Raw genomic sequence first — 6956 nt, 5'->3', positions numbered from 1 at the left:
AGAGTACTGAAATCTCAAAGTAACAGAATAAAAAGGATTTAAAAATTGGTTGCACACTCACTTTGGATGCAGAGAATACAGAAACTAACCCAGAACTAACCAGGAAACACTCTCCTTACTGGCTTGTTTACCTAGTGCCTGAGTGTGCTATATAGGCTACTGGAATAGAAAAGACATCAATGGTCTTTCCCAGTCTTGAACCCTGCATACTTTAATGCTGACAGAAAGATGGGCCAAGTAAATTAATAGTAGTGTAAATGGACCACTTTGTGATCAAATCTAAGACCAATACACAGGGGGCAATCCATGTCTGGTACTGTAAGCCTATTCAAATGCCCATGATTAGAGAGATCATAGGTTCTAGCAGGAACTTATCATCGTTGTTTTACTAAATGGTTATATTTTCAAATTAACTGCTAGATATTTGTTTTTATAAGCACAGATTATTTCTATTCTAAATTTCAGTCAGAAAAATCTTTTTTGTTTGGACACTTTTTGTTTATTGAGAATTTCATACATGATTACTCTGTTTACATTATTTCCAGGCACCCTTCTCTCTTAACTCCTCCTGTGTCCCTCAGTCCCTCTAAAATTCACAACCTATTCTTCTATAATTATTGTTGTTTTCTCACATGCACATATATACGAAACCTACTTGGTTTCACTTGGTGTTGTTCTTATATAAATGTGTTTAGGGATGACCATTTTGGATTGAATAACATATTGGGGCCATAATCCCTGGGGAACACTGATTCACTCTTTCTCAGCAGCCACTGATTGAATGTCAATATTCATCTAATGGTAGGTCCTTGTGAAATTTCTCCCATCAGAATTGACATGTCCCTTGATGTTGTCATATGTCTTATTTAAGCAACTGTATTGCGAAGAAGCTCCTTTTTACAGGGGTCAGTGACTTATGTAGAGATTTATAACTAGTCTAAGAATCAAGTATGAATAACTTTGAATTCTCAGGTATGAATGTTTCATCTATCCAGCCATCCACCATCAAGGCTCAGGGAACATCATGGAAGTTAAGAAGAAAGAATATGAGAGCCAATTAATAGAGAGAAGAGCTGTGAAATATATTCTTCTGGACATTGCATGTTTTGGGGTTTTTTTTGTTTGTTTGGTTGGTTTTTTTGCAAGCACCAACTCCTAGCTGGGCTTACATGCATAAGACCTGTTCAAAATCAATCCAATCAAAATGCCAGCATGGATGGGGAAAGCCTCCAAGGCCCTACCCATATCAGAGGAGTTATTGGCAGTTGGTAACTACTGAGGGAAAAGGAGTCACTGTCCTTTGGGGACATGGCAGACAGGTTATGTTTGATCATAACCCAGTAGTTAGCAACACACATATAGGCTTGGGTTAACTACTACTGTGAGATATTAACTATACAAATAAGACATAAAGTTGGAAGGTAGATAGGGCTAGGTGAGTTGGAGAAAGGTATGGGAGATGGCTGTGATTGATATACTTTGTATAAGAATATGGTTTTCAAAGAATGAATAAAATATTCTTTTAAGGGGGTACAAAAGAAGAAAATTTATTCTTTTGGAACTCCCACCTATAGGACCTAGAGTAGACTGTAATCAAATTTCTTTACAAAATGGCTATCAGTAAATCTTGTCTCTAAACTACTGTCTTGGAGTTTCTGAAGCTCCCACACACAGCTCTCCTCTGGCCCAGAGAATTGTTCTATACTATTGACAGTGTTTCAGGATCTTTTGCTATATCCCTTCAGCTCCCCTTACTGCTATAAACCATCTTTTAATTAATCCAATTTGTCTTAAGACACTATCATCTGTTTTCTGCCAGGTTCCTGTACAATTCAACCACTTTCTCTCCAAATTCTATATGTTATTTAATTCAACCTAAGGTTGAATTCAATTGCCAAGGCTCCCATATTACATACAAGAAACTAATTCAAACATCAAACAAGAAATTGAAATACATAGCCTTAGGGTTTTCTAAAATTCTGAAATGTAACCATGCTATAGTTGAGACTGTGTCCTTTTGTCCTTAAAGGTCTAACAAGAAAAGACATTAATTGCCTAAGCCCAGTGTGCATTGAAACTAAAATGAGCAAGCAGAAACCAATAACATATAATACAACTAAACCCTGTTGAATGATTTTAAATATAGAAGGGTCACAATAAGATTTTGAGATTAGCCAGGCCCCCCAACACATAAACACATACAGCAAAAGTCTAATGCTATTATTCTAAGACAATTTGCCTTTCCTCAACACCAACATTTTTTAAAGGGATTCACCATATACAAAATACATAAATAAGTCAAAATCTAAAATGACAAATGTGGAAATTTCTTACTCTGAAAACTATTTTCTGAAAAGTCTATGTTTGTAGTTACAGGTTCATGAAACACTAGAAGCTAATGATCTGTTACCAAAGTAAAGTGTGGCTCCAGTATTGATTTAGCTTTAGTTACTTAGAAACAATATTGATCCTTAAGAGATACATTTCAACATCGTACATTCCGAGCACAAAATGGTTCCATCCAATTGACTAATAGACACTGTATATCATTTTTGCTTTTAATAAGATCTTCTTCTGTATGAGATATTAGGACATCAGTAAAACATCAAAAGTGAGGTTTATAGATGAAATTTTTGAAATAAATGAATACCCATTTCATCTTATAAAAGGAAAAACTTGAGGCAAATTAATTTTCAGAAAAATGACATGAAAAATTATGAGAATGCTAGATATGCACAGAGAAGAAACTACCTCTATGTTTCCCTTAAAATATCACTATTTTCTGTGCACAATTTGTTAATCATAGATATGGGAAATATTCAAAGTATGCTATTCAAAATGTTTCCAAATGTACACCATAGAAGAGTGAAAATTCTGAAAACTCCAAAGGTTTTTTGCATCAGGCTCTCCTACTATCTAGTTAAGCAAACTGAGAACCTGAATAATCTCTGTTAACTGAGGCATGAAAAATGGTTACATTTCCTCCCAACATGTGTGTGTGTGTGTGTGTGTGTGTGAGAGAGAGAGAGAGAGTGCGTGTGCGTGTGTGTGTGTGTGAGAGAGAGAGAGTGCGTGTGTGTGTGAGAGAGAGAGAGAGAGAGTGCGTGTACGTGTGTGTGTGTGTGTGTGTGTGTGTGTGAGAGAGAGAGAGAGAGAGAGAGAGAGAGAGAGAGAGAGAGAGAGAGAATGACAGGTACCAAAAAATTAAAAACATCATGAGGTACAATAGAAATATCTTGTTCCTCATCTTAACTCATTACTGAGTTGTAGCATGACCTTGCACAGGTTTACATAAGCTCTTAGCACTTCGTTTATAAAAATAGAGATAAAAAATCCATTTCATGGGAATGTTGTGAAGATTCAATGAGATTATGTGAGAGAGCCCAACAAAATAATCATCGCATAGAATTTTCTTAACAGATCACGATGTTATTTCATAAAAGAACATCTGTCTTTCAGTAATACAATACAGATACAGCAATAAACTAAACGTCCTTGAAATAAATGGCGAGCATTAGGAAGCAATATAAAGTATTACACAGAATAATGTCAGGTCTCAAAATCTGAAGCTTTAAGTGAAATAAACTATTTGTGGATTAGTCAAGGGAGTATTTAATTCCTAAAACATCAAGTCTCCATACCTATGTTTAGGCTTAATGAAACATGTAACTAAATATGCAATATGGTGTAACTATGAGACCTGTATCAAAGCTTGACAACTGGCTTCTCTCTTTTTTAATTATTTTATTAGATATTTTCTTCATTTACATTTCAAATGCTATCCCAAATGTCCCCTATACCCTCCCCCCGCCCTGCTCCCCTGCCTACTCACTCCTACTTCTTGGCCCTGGTGTTCCCCTGTACTGGGGCATATAAAGTTTGCAAGACCAAGCGGCCTCTCTTCCCAATGACGGCTGAGTAAGTCATCTTCTGCTACATATGCAGCTAGAGACACAAGCTCAGGGGGTACTGGTTAGTTAATATTGTTGTTCCACCTATAGGGTTGGAGACACCTTCAGCTCCTTGGGTGCCTTCTCTAGGTCCTCCATTGTGGGCCCTGTGTTCCATCCAATAGCTGACAGTGAGCATCCACTTCTGTGTTTGCCAGGCACTGGCATAGCCTCACAAGAGGCCACTATATCAGGGTCCCTTCAGCAGAATCTTGCTGGCATGCGCAATAGTATCTGGGTTTGGTGGCTGATGATGGGATGGATCCCCGGGTGGGGAAGTCTCTAGATAGTCCATCCTTTCGTCTTAGCTCCAAACTGACAACTGGCTTCTCTTAAATTACCTGTTCAAATGTTCTCCTACAATGGGTAGAAATAGTAATACACTGGCTGATTTATCTCCACATCTTGTCCAGCAGTATCAGCCTGCTAATGTGTGATTTTCAGATGTTAGCCAGTATTAGGTGTTTGTTAGGATCTTTAAAATTTATAAAATGACTTTACAGTTGCTAAAGTGCTTTGACTTGCATCTAAATTTCTATTGAGCACTATAAATAGGACTTGCATATATGGTTGCTATTAGATGAATAAAGAGATATTTTTGCAATTTCTTCCCCTCCATAGACACAGTATACTAACTCAGCATGCTTTACATATAAAGCTGAATACAGCATGCACTAAACATCTTAGACCATTAAGACGATTCAGCAAACTCATTAAGTAAAAATTAAAAGAGCCTCGTTCTTGTTAAAGTTAAAACTCCCTTATAGTAAGAAACAAGAAACATTATAAAAATTTTGCAAGACACAAAGACATGTTCTGCTCTAATAGAAAATCATTGTTACAAAAAAGAATAATATTAATCATTTACTAGTACAATCAAAACTAGCAAATGTACAATTAGACTTTCAATGCTGTTTAAAAAGAATAAGTGCTAGTGATATGACCCTCTCTTTTTCAGTATGTATATGAAAGCATCATATCTGTCTCAATCTGCATTCTAATTCTCTTGTAGAAGCTTTTGGGCCAAGAAAGTATGTTCATATTCAGTCTCTTCTATGGTGCTTGTTTCTTTAAAATAACTACATTTAGTTGTATAGTTACCAAAATCCCACATATATCAGAGAATGGACCATGTTTCTTTTGAAACTAAACTTTGCTCTAAACAGGTGTTAATCCAAAATACAACATACTTTCCAGCCTCTCTCCATAACAGTTCAAATGGCCAACTAATTTTTTTACAACCTCAAGTACAAAGACCTATTACTGAAGGTCCCATGGAAAAATCTCTTTCCTTCATTAAATATCATCTAGCCTCTGTATTACTTTTGTCTCATTGTAACAAAGCACATGGTATGAATAACTTAAAGGGGAGTCACTTAACTCACCATTGGTGAAGATTCAGTTTGTGGTTATTTGGCATTATACACTTGATCAGAATATTCTGACAAAGGTTACATGTGACAAGAAGAATGTTGTTTGCCATCTAGTAGAAAAACATTAGAGAAAGGGGACAGAATGTGAACCACATCAAGATAACACCAAAGATCTGGAGCCAGTGATCATTAATTACTCTAGTCTGGTCTCCTTGAGTTTCCAAAATATACTACCATCTTGGGACCAAGTATACAAAGCATGAGCCTGTGAAGAATATTGCACATTTAAGCAACTGCTTTCCAAAATGGTTTCCTAAAAATTCTCAAAAACTCACTTGAGTTTGGATGATGGCAAAAGCCAATGTGGAAGACATCTCATGCATAGTATATTGCAGAGCTTCATTTCTGGTAGACAGTATGCATTGATCAGACAGAATGAATCTCTAATAATGGAGAATTTAGTTGCTCATGACAGGTGAATAAAAGAACAATTTTTTGGTAACAACTTCACCTATTTCTAAATTCTTTGCCACTTGTCTCCTGTGGCTTGCTTATTTTATGTTTATCACACTTGTTTCCCTTAAATTTTAAGTTGTTACTTTACCCTATATACTGCAGTTAAATACATTCATTATATATTTAACCTAGTTATTTAATATCTATTGTTCCTTGTGACTATTCCAAGACACCTCCAGAAATACATTCCATCTGCCACCTCAAGCTAAGCCTGCCTATCCCTATCTTGCCCAGAATATTTGTCATTCCTTTGTCAAGCAAATCACTTATAGCCTGTTCTATAAGCTCAGCTTTCATAGTATCCCAGTACTCATAAACAAGTTTGCTCTATGTAGTACCCTAATCCTTTGTTACAATGACAATTCTTTTTACTTTGTTATATAAATGTTAAATCTGGCAAAGTGGAGATTGTTGCCATCAATGACCCTTTTGTCGACCTCCACTACAAGGTTTATATGTTCGAGGATGACTCTACAAGTTCAATAGCACAGTTAAGGCTGAGAAAGGGAAGCTTGTCATCAACAGGCAGACCATCACCATCTTATAGAAGTGAGATACTGCTAACATCTAATGTAGTGATACTGGCACTTGGTATGTTGTGGAGTTTACTGATGTCTTTACTGCCATGAAGAAGGCTAGGGCCCACATGAAGGTTGGGGCCAGAAGGCTCATCATCTGTACCTTTTTCTGCTGATGTCTCCATGTTTGTGATGGGTATGACCCATGAGAAGTATAACAAAATTCACTCAAGATTGTCTGCAATGCCTTACTGCACCACTAACTGCTCAAGCTCCTGCCCCACAGCCAAGGTCATCCATGAAAACATTAACATCATTACACCTATAACCACAGTCCTTACCACTACTGCCACACAGAAGACGGTGAATGGCACCTCTGGAAAGTCATGGCATGATGGTCTTGGGGCTGCTCAGAATATCATCTCTACATCCACTGGTACTACCCAAGGCTGGGAGTAACGTTATCCCAGAGCTGAAGAGGAAGCTCACTGACATGACATTTTCTGTTCTACCACCAATGTATCTATCATGGATCTGGCATGCCGCCTGGAGAAAACTGCCAAGTACGATAATTCAAGAAGATGATGAAGACCCATCTA

Source organism: Mus pahari, chromosome X, assembly GCF_900095145.1.
Source record: "Mus pahari chromosome X, PAHARI_EIJ_v1.1, whole genome shotgun sequence".
In the NCBI taxonomy this organism is placed as follows: Eukaryota; Metazoa; Chordata; class Mammalia; order Rodentia; family Muridae; genus Mus; species Mus pahari.
Note: the sequence above shows the minus strand (reverse complement) of the source record.